Source organism: Vicia villosa, linkage group LG4 (assembly GCF_029867415.1).
Source record: "Vicia villosa cultivar HV-30 ecotype Madison, WI linkage group LG4, Vvil1.0, whole genome shotgun sequence".
NCBI classification, from domain to species: Eukaryota; Viridiplantae; Streptophyta; class Magnoliopsida; order Fabales; family Fabaceae; genus Vicia; species Vicia villosa.
Window position 1 is genome coordinate 180,710,287 of NC_081183.1, and position 16,862 is coordinate 180,727,148.

Genomic DNA, 16,862 nt, shown 5'->3' on the forward strand with positions numbered 1-16,862 from the left:
TTGCTTCTTCCAAGTCATTTTTTTTAACAAGGGTTTTCTCAACAACCTTCCTCCCATTTTCCCATTGTTCCGTCATAAGATCCTTATTCCTCTACCATGGAGGGAGGAAATTTTATAATATGTATTTTTATCCTATTATCCATCTTTAAAGTTGGTGGGTTGAGTATAAATTGGGGAACAGAATCCACACACCCTTTACCACCAATTACCATGATAGATATACTATAATTTGTATCTATCGTTTCACTTAAATTTATCAATTGGTATCATAGCCGTCTAGATACATATTCTAGCCATTATTAAATTCTAGATTATTGGCTACGTTGAATTCTAATTTATATGACCAATAGTTGGTATGTGTTATTTGTTTTATTGTGATATGTAAATAAATAAACATATCCTTGATTATGATCATGAGTTCATATACACGAGGGTATATATTATGTTGTAATGCTAAATGATATTGTTTTGATATTTTCCTTGAAACAACAACTTTTTTTTATCTAAAATTCCTATACTTTTGTGAGAGAATTACAATCTTTTACGAGGATTAGTCTTCCCAAATTGGATTTAGCTGACAATATTCTTCGCCCCTAATCATTTTTCACTTCAAAGAATGCCACAAAAGGGAGCATGTAATCAAAATGGCTAACCCTATTATTATGAGATTATAATTTTAAGACCAATTATTACAGTAAAAAGATATTATATTAAATGAATATTTTTTATTTTGCAATTGATTGCAATTTGCTATTCATACAGTACTCTGCTTCATTTCCTAAAATGACCAATTAAGTTAAACTACTTAATTGGCATACTGTAAATATTACTTTGGTAAAGTGAATGTAAATATTGTAAATATTGTTGAAACTAGGTCATACAACCGTCGAAGTACTGAAGTAGTGCTGAGACACATTTAAAATTTAACCTTCATTCTAAATTGTTGGTTACTTTATTTGACATATATTTAAAATGATGTTTCATATATATAAATAATTCTATCTCATTATAAGCTTTGGGCTATCTAAAAAAGAGTGTATGAGGAGGTTCCTACCTCAAGACACCAAACATGTATGATAAGATTATCTGTGTGGATGTATCTTCTCCTTTGAACTTTTGGAACAAGCTTGAACTATATTATACTTTGATGCATGTCAAAGCACAGTTGGATGTTTGTTGGGAATTCTCAGGATAGAGTCCTGACTGCTGCCAAGGAATACAACTGATCTTGACTCGAGGATTTTGATTCTTTTGGAGAATAATCGAATGATTTGCCAATTACCACTAACTGCAACCTCTGATGAAGGAATTGCAAATCACACTGAACTGAAGAGAGATACCAATGAGGATCAGACTTTACTGTCGAGGATAATCATCCGATCGATCAATCACCCTTGGTTGCAACCTGAGAATTGCAAATTGCACCGACCTGTAGAGAGATGCCAAAGAAGATTGGACTTTCAATTTCTGACTAGCTGAGGCTTCGTCATCACTCCTCTTCACGATTATTCTGTTCGAAAGGCAGCCATGGTTTCATTTAGTGAGGGTAACTCTTTTCTTAGTACTTGAATCCTTATTGGATCAAACTCGTTGTTCAGACTTGTTAAGAACTTATAGATTATGTCCTTCTCCTTGTAATTTTTTGGTAAAGTAGCATCTGATGAGCATTTTTCTTCAAAATGTTCATAGTGATCCAACTCTAATCAGGTTTTGCAGAGTTTGGGCAAACTCACAGATAGACCAATCTCCTTGTTTGGTAGTCGCAATCTCCACCTTAATTTCGTAAATTTGTGTAGCATCACCAACCTTGGAATAGTTTTCTTTACAGTTGTCCCACACCTCTTTGGCAGTCTTCATGAATATGCATGCATCACTAATCTTGGGTGTCGCACGCTCGCAAAAAATGAACAGAGTCGCCACCAATATATTTATCCCATAAGGGAAAGGAATATCAGGAAACCTAACAAGGGAAGGAACAGGGTCTTGCGACTAGAGAATCAAGGTACGGGAGTCGGTTACGCAAGGGGAAGGTATTAGCACCCCTCGCGCCCATCGTACTCGATGGTATCCACCTATGTTTGTTTCTATCTAAAGGGTGTGTACTATGTTTATGTTTACGTATGAATGAATGCAAAAAAAATACGGGGAAAAGAAGGAATATTTACAAATGTGCTCGTTCAAGCCCCGCGACTTGATGCCTACGTATCCCTTTCAGGAATCAGAGCGTCGTAGTTCGGCTCCATAGTTTTGTTTGTTTTGTGTTTTTTAGTTGGGCGGCGTTAACGCTCGCGCTCTTGCATAAGGGGACAACCTAGGATGCAATAGAGCGAAGATAACAATGCCCTTAAGAAAGGAGAGAAGAGATTCAAGCTTCCATTCCCTTTTTAAAGTTTTCACTTTTTTATTAGTGTTTTAAGTGTTTTCTTTGTATTTTTTAAAGGGATTTTATTTTGATATTTATTAAGTGTTTTATGTTGTAAAAGAAAAAGAATGAAAAAAGTGAGGGACTAGCCTAATCTCTAAGCCTAATGTTATTGTTGTTATACTAATGGTATTAACAAGGTAGACCTAAAATATAGGCCAAAATCGATGTAAACATAAACATACAAAATTTGGTACAAAAGCATATAAGAAACAAATCAAAATTAAATGCAAAAATTAACCTAAACAATACTACTATTTTTATGGGTTTTCTATGAAGGAATTACCCTAAAAGAGACTACAAATTAAACTATAAAAAACTTAAAATCTATCAAGTTTTAATTGATTTTACAAACATTTATTATCTAAGAATATGATACTAAACTATATGATGAAAGACCTAAATTTAATATGGAAAAAATGTTATCAGGGGGGTGTGAATTGAAATGACGGTGCATGAGTAATTGGCGCTGGGCCCAAAGGGACTGGCCCAGTAGAGTTGTTTTTTTGTTCAGATTTGCTTGCAAAAAAAACCGGTGTGATGGGCCTTCAGGGGGTGTATCAGAAATTCGTACTTGGCCCATGGTTATTTGCTTCGGTCCATTAGGCATTTTATTTTCAGATTAGACTCAGATTTTAATGCTTTTTCTTGTTCAATTAACTAGATTAATTAACATTAACCACAGTTAATCGCATTTAATACTCAATTGAAACTAAGGTTAATTAACAAGAGAAGAAAGAGGAAATTAGGGTTCAATGCATTGTGACCGTTCACCTTATTCAACTCACGATCCTCCTCTCAATGGCGACGACGGTGGCTACTCCTTTCTTCTCCGATGATCCCCTTCCGCCGCGAACCACGAAACAAAGCAAGCTCCGCTCCCTCTCATCTCTTCTCCGTCTCGGTTCTCAAACTCTCGCTCTCACCTCTCTGATTTCGTAACTCGAACTCTCGTCTAGATCTCCTCACACGCGAATACTCCTCATCTCCATTTTGAAACCGTAAACGAATCGGGCGGTGACACTGAAGGTTGATTATCGACTAATGATGATGTAAGATAGAGGATTGTTGCGATGAATAACCCGATGTCGATTGAAGGCGTGGTGGATTGAAGATTGAGATTGCTGAGGACGGTGATACGAGGCTAATGAATATAGCAGAAGGAATGTACCAGAAGATGAAGATTCGATGTTGATTATTGGAGCTCCGAGAAGCGGTTACGGTGAGCTCTTTTCCAATTCTCTTTTTTGTTTTCTTTCTGAGAATTCTTTTTCTTCTATTATGATTTTCCGTTCCTTTTTGTTGATGATGATGATGACGGGATTGATGCACCGTTAAATGGAGACGATTGAAGCTGTTGATGTTGAAATGATTGATGAAGATGAAGAATGCCTGAAGAAGATGAATCGAGAGAAATTGAAGATTGTGGAGGAGCTCAAGAATTCTGTTATGGTGAGTTTTCTTGTTGCCTTTTTCTGTTATACGATTCCTCTTCTCTCCTTCTTCTATTTCTTTTCATGGATTGAGTTGTGGTGTGGAAAAGACGAAGGTGAGGAAAAACGGAGGTGAGGAAAAACAGAGAGAATGATGATATGTGAGTGAAGAATTTGTAGTGAGAGTGAGAGTGGAGAAAGTGAATTGATGATGGAGAATTGAGAGGAAGATGAAGAAGATGAATATGGTTGAGAGAGAACGAAGATGATGATAGGTTAGAGGTGAGAAAATGGTGGTGATGAAAATGGTGAGGAATGGGCGTGTGAACCTTGAAGAATGGGGGAGAGGTTTGAATTATGGAGGGAAGGGTGGTTATATAGAGAAGGTGATGAGCTAGGTTTGGTTGAGTGTGAGGCTTGGAGTGAGGTTCGGTTTCAGTTAGATAGGTGAGGATTGAGGTTGGGAGATGCTGACTAGGAATGGAGGAAACTGAATTAGTTAGAGGTTAGTTAGAGATATGTTTTTCTGTTAGGGAAATTCTGTTTTGACAGTCTAGAAATGATTAGAATTTAGGATATTTGCTGAGCTAGATTTGATAGGTAGTAAGTGTTTCTTATTTTTCGGTTAGATGAAATGTAAGGGATGGTTTTATTTCAAATGTAGCATGGTTCGGTTTTATTCGGTTTTTTGGAACTGTTTATTTGAGTTTTTATTTTGAATGCATACTGGTGTGAGGTTTGATGCTGAACTGGTGTGTGAATGATGCAAGACTGCTATGTTATAGTATGGTGCGGGGCTGTTTGTTTGAATTTCGTTTCGATACTTAGGAAATTTTTATCTACAAGTGAACGGCTGTTTTTGGTTTGGTTTTTTTGAATTGTATGGTCAGAACTAAGTTAGTGGAATGCTTGAATGTGTATATGTGGGATTTCGAGAGTGAATTAAAATTGACTGTGTATGGTTAAATGGTACTGTTTTAGGATAGGTTTGAACTGAGATTGTATGGCTGAAAGGGTATTCTCTTGCTTCGGTTTAATGTGCAGGATTTGAAGTTTTACATGATGCAGGGGCTGGTTCATTTCCATGGTAGATTTTCTTGTATGGCAAACTGTGACAGATTGGATGAGATCAATGGGACGAACCGAGCTGAATGATGTGTTGCAGGTACAACGAAAGGTAATTGAATTTATACTGACATGGAACTGGCCTTGTGAATTATTATGTGATGTGAACTCATCCATTGCTTGTAGAGACTGTCTTATTGTTGCAATTTGGAAATTGAAGCATGAATACAAGGAGTTTGGCTTGCTGAATTGTATGGATTGTGTTCTTGTTTTTATTGAGTGTATGTGAAATGTGTATGTGATGTGAATTGGATGTTGTATGCAGGCTTGTACTGTGTGATGGTTAATTAACTTAGTTAAAGGGCTGTTATATGAACGTGTGACAGGTGAGTTTCAATTTCTGTTTTGTAACTACGTGTCGGTTAGAAGTAGTGGTGACAATTCTATCTGTTAGCTGTGAGACTGAACTGTTAGAAGTGAATTTTGCTGCAGGGCTGCTCTTCCTTTTGATCCCTTTTCCTGTTTGTTCTTTTTGTGAATTGCATTTCGTATGAACTGTACACGTGGTTTTGAATCGGGACTGTCATAGTGAATGTGGAGATAGTGAACTGTTAGGTTAGCATGAAACTTAGCTCATTGTTTGTGAATTCCATTTGAACTTGGAAGCATGATTATGTTGCATTGATGCCTGGTCTTTTCTGGTTGAATGGAGATGTGTGCCTGCTATATGTTTTATTTTATTGGTTATGTGCAGGCAGTAGGTCTTATTATGCAGGATGGAAGCAATACATGGTGCACCATGGAAACAACATGAAGCTGGATGAAGAAGTCTTTGAAGATTTGAAGGATAATAGGCCTTAGGGGGGTCAATTGTGTAAAAGTATCAAAGGATCAACAGTATTTTAATTGTTGTAATTTTCTGTTTGATTTTTGTTGTAAGGTTCCAAAAAATAGTAGGGTATAGGTATGATCTGTAAGGTAAATAAAGGATTTTTTGTGAGATTGTTTTTGTAGTTTGATTTTTTAGCAATGGACATGGCTTCAATGTAATTGGAATGTTGTGTGTGTATGGATTTGTAGTGGGTCAGTGTATTTGAATGGTTTTAAGATACAGCTATTGATTGAAATGGATTTGAAGTGTGATCCCTTGAATATTTCAATGAAGTCCCTTTTCTTTCTCAAATATGTCTTTACTTCCTTTATACTTGAACCAGAATCCTAGTGCTCCAAGTTCAATTCCATATCTCTTGCACTCGGTCTCCAAATGAAATCAACTTGATAACCTTAACTTGTGCTAACCATGAAATTAAGAGAAAGCCTTGATTGATATCTTGATGAGAATGAAGTCCCCAATACCCCAATTTCAAAATCCATGCTCAAAAGAAGAGACTAATGAATCAGGCTTGTTTGGTAATACCAGTTGTAATTCACCTTGATCCAAAATGCCAAATTTATTGATGAATGTATGAGTGTTAGATATCCTAATAGATGAAATGCACATGAGTGGAAAGCCTAAGCCAGATGAAAGTAAAAAGGTGGGACAAATTTGGGGTATGACATTGGGTATCATGGAATTCCATAGCCATGACATTACAACATCTTCTTCATCCCATGCAGCAAACATTTTGTCTGTAGCTTCAGGAGTATCCTTTCCAATAAGATGATTCAATTTGCCTTTTCTCTTTAAAAATGTTTGGACAAAATGAGACCATTTGAGATAGTTTTTACCATTGAGACAAAGGCTAGGTTGAACATTTTGCAGTTTAACAGAGCCAGTGTTTGGGCAGGGATATTAACTGCTTCAGACATTTTGAGTTTTGTTGGGGAAAACAGCAATATAGACTATAAAATAAAATCGGCAATGTAGGCTGCCCAGCGAAAACAATGGCAATGCAAGCCACAATTTTTTAACAGACTCCTATGGATTTTGGAACTCTGATACCATGACAGGGATAGTTTTACTATTATTATGATAGAGCGGCATATGCTCTTAAATAGAATACAACATATTTAGAAAAGGAAATTCCTAATAAATACGCATCACTGCCCCATTATATTCTATAATTAAAGGCCAATAATTTCTATAAATACATACACATTATTCAGCTAATCAAATCATATTTATGAAATTTTAATCCTATTTAAATATAAATTATACAAGATTGAGATTGAGAGTAAAATTGCTTTAATGTCGGATATATGGACTGCTAGCAACCAAAAGAAAGGGTATATCACCATTACAGCTCACTACATTGATGAGGACTGGGATATGCAAAGTCGTATTTTAAGGTATGGTATTTATAAGATTTTTTGTTAACTTTATCTTACATGTAGAATTTTAAATTGTATTAATATCTAATAAATCTATTTATGGATATGTTTTCACTATGTTCGGCACTGCAATTAGTTGGAAAGCAACACTTCAAAAGGTTGTTGCTCTATCAATCACTTAAGCGGAGTATATTGCCCTAACTTAAGCTGTGAAAGAAGCATTGTGGCTTGAAGGTTTTGCGAAGGAGATGGAACTTCAAGGTCGAGGTATCACTGTTAAATGTGATAGTCAAAATGCAATACACCTGTCAAAGAACTCATCATATCATGAGCGAACTAAGCACATCGATGAAAGGTTGCATTTAGTCAGAGGAGTAATCGAGCGTGGAGAAGTCCAAGTGCTGAAGGTTTCGACAGATCACAATGCTGCTGATATGATCACCAAGACATTGCCGAGTTGCAAGTTTTTCCAATGTATGCAGTTGATAAAGCTGCATGAAGAAAGCTAGTTGCTCCCTTGATGATGTAGATTTAGATCCAAGGTAGAGATTTGTGAGATATTGGATCGAACTCTAGTGTGGTCGAAGGGTAGCTTCTTGGTTCGACATGATTAAGCATGAAATCAAAGGTTGTTCACATGCTGATGTCGAAGATGCTAGGGCTGTTAGCATGTTAAATTAGTTTTTAGTGTTTAAACCCTAATTTGTTAAGTTAGCTTGTTTATTAAGTTGGCTTGTGTAATGGGTCTTGGGGAAAAAGCCCATTAGTTAGTATGTTAGGCTTTATTATAAATAGCATACTAGTCTCTCATCATTGTACACAGCAAATCCTAATTTAGGGTGAGAGAGGTTATTTGTTATTCTTGTAACCTTTTAATCTTGTTTTCTAAGAGAAAGTAAAAGAATAGCAGTTATAACAAATTCTTGTTTTCTTCTTCTTCCTTACTGTCATACCCCAAAATTTGCCCATACATTTTTCCCATTCCAATTCAAATCAAGATGCAAAGCTCCAAGACACACTTTCCTATACAAGGCTCTAAAACTAGGGTTTGGCTCATTCAAAGGAAAATCAGTGAATCAATGGCTCCAAGACATCTCATATGGCTCAATATATCCCACATTACCTCTATGACAAGTATCAAGGCCTATCTCAAAGTTTTGGTCACTCAAAAGTTTAGAAAGTCAACAGTCGACTATCTTGACCCAAAAGTCAACTGTGGTCAAAGTAAAGTCAAAATTCCTGATTTTTTGTCAAGATCCTCATATTGAAGTATCGTTCACCATTTGATCAAGAATTGATCATGGTTCATCAAGGAAAGATAAAAAATCAACAAATCAAAAAGTTTCTAAAGTAGGGTTTGTATAGGAGAAAGTCAACTGAACTTTGACCAGCCATAACTCTCACATGGATCATCCAAAATTTTCCATCCAAATCTAATTTTGAAGGAAATTTGATTTTCTACAAATTTGTCTCTTACATGCCAAGTCCAAAAATGCTTCATTTGAGAGATATGGACTGAGACATTATAAGTCCTTCTAAAAGTCAACAAAAAGTCATCTTTTTGCAAAGAAGTGTAAACGAACATGGAAACTTCAATGAAGATGAAACCAAAAGAATATTTTAGAGGACTCTTTGAGCTTTCTAAAAAGTATAATAACACCTTCATATGATTAAAATTGAGGGAGATACGCTTGATGCAAGTTGGTGAAATTTCAAGAAAAACATGAAATCTCAAGTAGGGAATTTTGAATTTTTAAATGATGGGCCTATATTTTGGAGTCATGAACGCGATAAGGATCTCATAAAAGGCCCACAAACCCATTTATCTTTATTTTATTATTTCTATTTATTTTATTTTGAATTTATTATTTTAATTTCAAATAAAATCAAATAGTATTATAATTAAAGTGTAAATATCATAAAATCATGCCCCAAGGATCCAACCAAATTACAATAAATCCCAAGGGTCAAATAACACGTGAGAACAGGCATAGAAATAGATTGAAGTTCAAAGTAGAAATATTTGATAAAAGAAAAATCATATCAAATTTCCCATGATGAGTGACTGATCCTTTCCAATTCTAAAACCCTAATTCAATCCTTATAAGAACAGCAACACATTCAGCACAGGGAGACGAAAAAAAACAAGGGTTGGCAGCCTTAAGAACACCCTCCAAAATTCTTTAAAAATCAAGCAAACTAGGGCGTGAGCAAGAATGAATTCCAGAAGGATTCAAGGCCATCTATTTTGTTAGAACAAGATTTGTTCTGATCAATATTCTTAGTTTTGATGATAACAAGGATATGAATTTTGCATAAGATAATGTGGTACTCTAATACATTGCAATTTCCCTTTCAGGAAATATATAAAGAGTATGCACAAATCAGCGCTCAGAAGCTTTGACTCAGAAGGTTCAGCATGCAACATCAGAACATGGTCTGGCAAGACATCAGAAGATGGTCAAGCAGAATCAAAACATGGGTCTGTGGAAGCATCAGAAGGAACTAGAGATCAAAAGCAGAAGCACTGAAGTCATGGTATCACGCTCATAAGCACTTCAAGGTCAGAAGACAAGAAGATGCTCTGCACCAAGCTGTTTGACTCTGATAATATTCAAACGTTGTATACATAAACATCAGATCAGAAGCAAGTACAAGATGGCAGGCTACGCTGACTGACAAAAGGAACGTTAGAAGCTATTAAAGGCAACGTCAGTAGACACAACGTGAACAAGGCTCGAGGTAGTTGACAAAAGAGTGAAACATTAAATGCAATGTTGTACGGAATACACAAAGCATTAAATGCTCCCAACGGTCATCTTCTCAAAAGCCTATAAATATGAAGTTCTGATGAGAAGCAAGGTTAACGAAATTCTGACTAATTTATGTGAATACAAACTTGCTGAAACGCTGTTCAAATCAAAGCTCACAGACTTCATCTTCATCAAAGCTCACTACATTGCTGTTGTAATATATTAATGAGATTAAGCTTAAACTGTAAGAGAAATATCACAGTTGTGATTATCGCTTTTAAGGAGCACTTGTAATACTCTTAACTGATTACATTAATTTGTAAGGAACTAGAGTGATCGTGTTGATCAGGAAACTCTACGAAGTCTTAGCTTGTGTATAAGCAGTTGTAACTAGAGTGATCACGTGGTGGTCAGGATACTCTAGAAAGTCTTAGAGTGTGTCTAAGCATTTGTTCCTAGAGTGATCAAGTTGTGATCAGAATACTCTAGAAGACTTAGTCGTGGGCTAAGTGGAAAACCATTGTAATCTGTTGCGATTAGTGGATTAAATCCTCAGGTGAGGTAAATCACTCTGTGGGGGTGGACTGGAGTAGTTTAGTTAACAACGAACCAGGATAAAAATAACTGTGCAAATTGTTTTTATCGTTCAAGTTTTTAGACTACACTTATTCAAACCCCCCCTTTCTAAGTGTTTTTCTATCCTTCAATTGGCATCAGAGCGCCGGTTCTAAGGTGCAAGCACTTAATCGTGTTTAGAAAAGATTCAGGAAGAGAAAAACGCTTCAGTATAAGATGGCTGGTGAAGAACTTACATCTACATCTGGCTCTACTGAGCAGTACAATGGAAATGGTTACACTAGACCACCAGTATTTGATGGTGAAAACTTTGAATACTGGAAAGACAAACTGGAAAGTTACTTTCTTGGTCTAGATGGTGAACTTTGGGATCTTATGATGGATGGTTACAAACATCCAGTTAAAGCTAGTGGCGTAAGGCTTACAAGGCAAGAAATGAATGATGATCAGAAGAAGCATTTCAAGAATCATCATAAATGTAGGACTGTTTTGCTGAATGCTATCTCTCATGCTGAGTATGAGAAGATATCTAACAGGGAAACATCCTATGATATATATGAGTCATTGAAAATGACCCATGAAGGAAACACTCAAGTCAAGGAGACTAAAGATCTTGCTCTAATCCAGAGATATGAAGCCTTCAAGATGGAGGATGATGAAAACATTGAGAAGATGTTTTCAAGATTTCAAACGCTAACTGCTGGATTGAGAGTTCTGGATAAATGCTACACCAAGGCTGATCATGTAAAGAAGATCATCAGAAGCTTACCCAGAAGATGGGGTCCAATAGTAACTGCATTCAAGATTGCGAAGAATCTGAATGAGGTTTCTTTGGAAGAGCTTATCAGTGCCTTAAGAAGCCATGAAATAGAGCTGGATGCAAATGAGCCTCAGAAGAAAGGTAAGTCTATTGCATTAAAATCAAATATTAAAAAATGCACTAACGCTTTTCAGGCCATAGAAGAAGATCCTGAAGAATCAGAATCTGAAGAAGAAGATGAACTGTCCATGATCTCCAGAAGGGTAAACCAACTCTGGAAGAGCAAGCAAAGGAAGTTCAGAGGTTGCAGAAATTCAAAGAAATTTGAACGTGGAGAATCTTCTGATGACAGAAGATTTGACAAGAAGAAGGTCATGTGCTACGAATGCAATGAGCCTGGACACTACAAGAATGAATGTCCAAAACTTCAGAAGGAAAATCCCAAGAAGAAGTTTCATAAGAAGAAAGGTCTTATGGCAACATGGGATGAGTCAGAAGATGAATCAGACTCTGAAGATGAGCATGCTAACTTTGCGCTGATGGCGACAGAAGATGATGGATAAGAATCTACATCAGAATCAGATTCTGAAGAGGTATTTTCTGAACTATCTAGAGCTGAGCTAGTTTCCAGTTTAACTGAACTTCTAGAACTCAAGGCTCATCTTAGTATCAAATACAAAAAGCTAAGAAAGCAATTTGAATTTGAAACTAAGAAGCTGGAATTGGAAAATTCTGAACTGAAGGAAAAAGTTTTAAAATTAACCAAAATTAGTGGATCTCCTTCTGAATCAGAAAAATCCATTCCCAGCATGAATCATATTTTGAAGGAATATGACTTGAGCTTCAGGAAGTTTCTATCTAGAAGTATTGGCATAAGTCAACTTGCTTCTATGATATATGCTGTGTCTGGAAACAATAGAGTAGGCATTGGTTATGAGGGTGAAACCTCATACAAGCTTGAATCTGTGGATGATATGAAAATATCATACAAGCCTCTGTATAACCAATTTAAATTTGGCCACTCACATGATATTAGGCACACATCACATGCTCAAAGCTTTCACATAACACACACTAAGAAGCATGTGACACAACCTAAGAAATATCATGGAACTCAGAATAAGAATTATCATGTTGTTCCTCATATTTCTTATAATGCTAAACCCAAGTTCAATCAGAACTTGAGGAGAACTAACAATAAAGGACCCAAGAAAATGTGGGTACCAAAGGAAAAGATTATTCCTATTGCAGATACTCTTAGCTGCAAAGAAGTCAAAGCACAACATGTCATGGTACCTGGACTCAGGATGCTCCCGACACATGACAGGAAGAAGGTCTATGTTCAAAGACTTGGTGCTTAAATCTGCTGGAGAGGTTAAGTTTTTGGAGGAGATCAGAAGGGCAAGATTATTGGCTCTGGAACCATCTGTAGGGGTAACTCTCCTTCCATAACTAATGTTCTTCTAGTAGATGGATTAGTTCATAACTTGTTGTCCATAAGTCAATTAAGTGACAATGGTTATGACATAACCTTTAATCAAAAATCTTGCAAGGCTGTAAGTCAGAAGGATGGCTCAATCCTAATTACAGGCAAGAGAAAGAATAACATTTATAAGACAGATCTTCAAGATCTTAAGGATCATAAGGTAACTTGTCTTATGTCTGTTTCGGAAGAGCAGTGGGTCTGGCACAGAAGATTAGGTCATGCTAGTTTGAGAAAGATTTCTCAGATTAACAAACTAAATCTTGTCAGGGGACTCCCTAATCTGAATTTCAAATCAGACGCTCTTTGTGAAGCATGTCAGAAGGGCAAGTTCTCCAAACCTGCATCCAAGTCTAAGAATGCTGTTTCTTCCTCAAGGTCGTTAGAACTCTTGCACATTGATCTGTTTGGCCCAGTCAAAACAGTATTTGTCAGAGGAAAGAAATATGGATTAGTCATTGTAGATAAGTATAGCCGCTGGACATGGGAAAAGTTCTTTAGACACAAAAATGAGTCTCATTCAGTGTTCTTTGAATTCTGCACTCAGATCCAAACTGAGAAGGAGTGGGAAATCATAAAGGTCAGAAGTGATCATGGTGGCAAATTTGAGAACAGATTCTTTGAGGAGCTCTTCAAAGAAAATGGTATTGCCCATGATTTCTCTTGTCCTAGAACTCCACAACAAAATGGAGTTGTAGAGCGAAAGAATAGGACTCTTTAAGAAATGGCCAGAACCATGATCAATGAAACCAATATGGCTAAGCATTTCTGGGTAGAAGCAATAAACACTGCATGTTATATTCAGAATAGAATCTCTATAAGACCTATTCTAAATAAGACTCCCTTTGAATTGTGAAAGAACAGAAAGCCCAACATTTCATATTTTCATCCTTTTGGATGTGTCTGTTTTATTCTGATTTCTAAAGAACATCTTGGTAAGTTTGATTCTAAAGCACAAAAGTGTTTTCTTCTTGGATATTCTGAACGCTCTAAAGGCTACAGAGTATACAATACTGAAAAATTGGTTGTAGAAGAATCAATCAACATCAGGTTTGATGATAAGCTTGGTCTTGAAAAAACCAAAGCAGCTTGAGAATTTTGCAGATATAGATATTGATATGTCAGAAGTTGTAGAACCAAGAAGCAAAGCTGCAGAAGCTGGAAGCCTCAGAAGAAATGGATCAGAAGATCACTCAGACTTGCATTAGCTCATTCAGAAGATGTGATCCTTGGAAAGAAAGACGATCCCATCTGAACAAGGGCATTCCTTAAGAACAATGCAGATTGTCAATTAGGTCTTGTCTCTTTGATCGAGCCAACTTCTGTTGATCAAGCTCTAGAAGATCCAGATTGGATAATTGCCATGCAAGAAAAACTAAATCAGTTTACAAGGAATGATGTATGGGAATTGGTTCCTAGACCAAAAAGGATTCAACATCATAGGTACGAAGTGGGTTTTCAGAAACTAAATGAGAAGATGAGAAGATCTTTGTATGAGTATCTTCTGAAATGTGATCGGATTAGTCTTTTATAAGAAGTTTTGATCTTAATTAATTAGAAGTAGTGATTCTGTTATTACTAACGTTTCATTGTCTAAGTTGATTCAGAATCTCCTTAAAGCAAAACAGCTGTAACTGGCTTTCCAGATGGTAAACACGTGTTCACTATTTCTGGATGTCGCACGCTCGAGAAAATAAACAACAGAGTCGCCACTAACATATCTATCCTAAAAGGAAAGGAACGTCAGCAAACCTAATACGAATAAGAGCAAGGTCTTTCGACCAGAGGTAGGGTACGGAAGTCGGTTACACAAGGGGAAGGTGCTAGCATCCCTCACGCCCATCGTACTCGATGGTATCCACCTATGTTTGTTGCTATCTAAATGGTGTATAAATCTAAAGCTTAATTACTAAAGGAATGCATGCAAATGAAAGAAAAGAAACACGGGGAAAATAAGGCTTTTAAATAGTTGTGCTCGCTTAGGCCCCGCGACCTAATGCCTACGTATCCTTTTCAGGAATCAGAGCGCCGTAGTTCGGCTCTTTAGTTTTTGTTTGTTTTTGTGTTTTTTAGTGGACGAAATTACATTCGCACTCCGCTGCTCGACCTCTGGAGTCTTAAGCTGGGAATGGAGCGGAAGTAACGTGTCCGATTAAGAGAAAGAATGCTCTGAAGGCAAGAGAAAGAATGCCTCGGAGGCAAGAGAGAGAAGAAATATTTTGAGCGTTTCGAGGAAATCCCTTAAGCAAGGGAAACTCGAGTTACTCTTTGGTTGGTGTTTTTTAGAAGTTGGGAACTTACGCCTGAATGGTACCCTTAAGCAAGGGAGATCCAAGCACTCGAACATTCCCTTAAGCAAGGGATGTTCAAGCTTCCATTCCCTTTTTAAGAATTCTCACTTTGATTATTAGTGTTTTAAGTGTTTTCTTTGTATTTTTTAAGGGAAATTAAGTCAAGTATTTGTTAAGTGTTTTAAAGTTGAAAAGGAAAAGAAACTAGCCTAAGTATGAAGGGAATTTCTACCTAAGATTATCGTGGTTTCTACCTAAGGTTAGGAATTAAAGAAACATGGAAGTTAAAGTCACAATTAGAAACAAAAGTGAAGAATGATACAATGGTACAAAGTTACATACAAGCATGAAGTAACAAGTCAAAATATAGTAAAATGAAGTAAAATACTATTATTTTTATGTTGATTTTTATGAGAGAAAATGTATTACAAATCAAGTAAAAAGACTAGAATAATTAGCCTAAAAACTAATATTTTTTATGGTTATTTTTATATGTACAAAATTAGCACTAAGGTCTAAAAATGTAGGAGGAAAATTAGTATTTTTATCACCTAAAAGAAATGGCAAAAAAATCTAATTAAAATCTAAAAGAAACAATTAAAAACAAATAAGGAAACAGGGGGTGAGAATTGAATTAAGGTGGTGAATAGCAATTAGGCGCAGGGCCCAGCCCAAGGGCGTTTTGTAGAGTTTTTGTTACAGCCAAAAAACCTGAGTGTGATGCTGGGCTAAAGGGGGGTACGGATAAGCACATAGCATAGGCGCTGGGCCCAGCAGTGGGTTTTTTGTTCATATTGAAAAAGGGAGGTACGGGCCAGATAAGGGATAAACAGAAGCAATTCGTGGCCCAAGTTCAGTGATCCATATGGTTTTATTTGCTATTATTCAGAATAATAATAATACAAACAATTAATTAAAAGGAATAAAAGGATAAATGAAATTGGATTGGGAAATTAGGGTTCAAAGAGTGACCTTTGAAATCTTCGGAACTCCGACTTCTTCTTCTCGCGGCGGCGTGGCTCTCCGATTGCTCTCTCTCACTCCTTTCGCTTTCGATCCCCACTCTCAACAATCTTATCTCTGAATTTCATTCACTTTCTTCACTTTGAACTCCCTGCTTCGCCTTCGTCCTCTTCGCGATACATGGAGGATTGATGAGGAAGCCGTGCGATGAAGATGCAGGGTTTGATAAAGATTTGCGGCCGTCTTGCTATGATGATTAAAGGTCTGATGCTGAGCAGTGATGATGATGATGAAGATTCTTGCCAATGGAGAACGAATTGTAGGTTGTGTGATGATGATTCGGTGTGGCGCAAAGAAGCGAGTTTCTGCAGATCGACTCGTGAAGGTGATTGTTGCAAACGCGAAGGAGCTTTTGTGATTTTTTTGGATTTTCTTTCTGCGAAGATTGACAGGATTCAAGATGATTGGAGAAGTGAAGATGGTGTTGATTGTGATTAAGGATGAAGGTCGATGGATGGGAGAAAAGAAGTTGCAGAGAGAATGAAGTGAAGAGAGCGATGAAGGTGAAGTGAATTGTGGAAAATGGTGGAGAGTGTGAATGGTGGAGAGGTTCAAAGGATGAAGAATGGTTCTGATTTATAGAGATTGCAAGGTTAGTTCCCTTCTCCATTTCTGATTTTCTGTTAGTGAATCTGTTGGATAATTCTGTTATAAAACTGTTTTAGGTTGTTATTGGCTGTAACTGATTTTTGGTAGTTAGGAGTTTGTAACTGAATGCTGTTTTGGGAATTAGGTGGTTATGACAGTTATATGGTTGGTTACTTGGCAGTTAGGTTAGTTGAAAG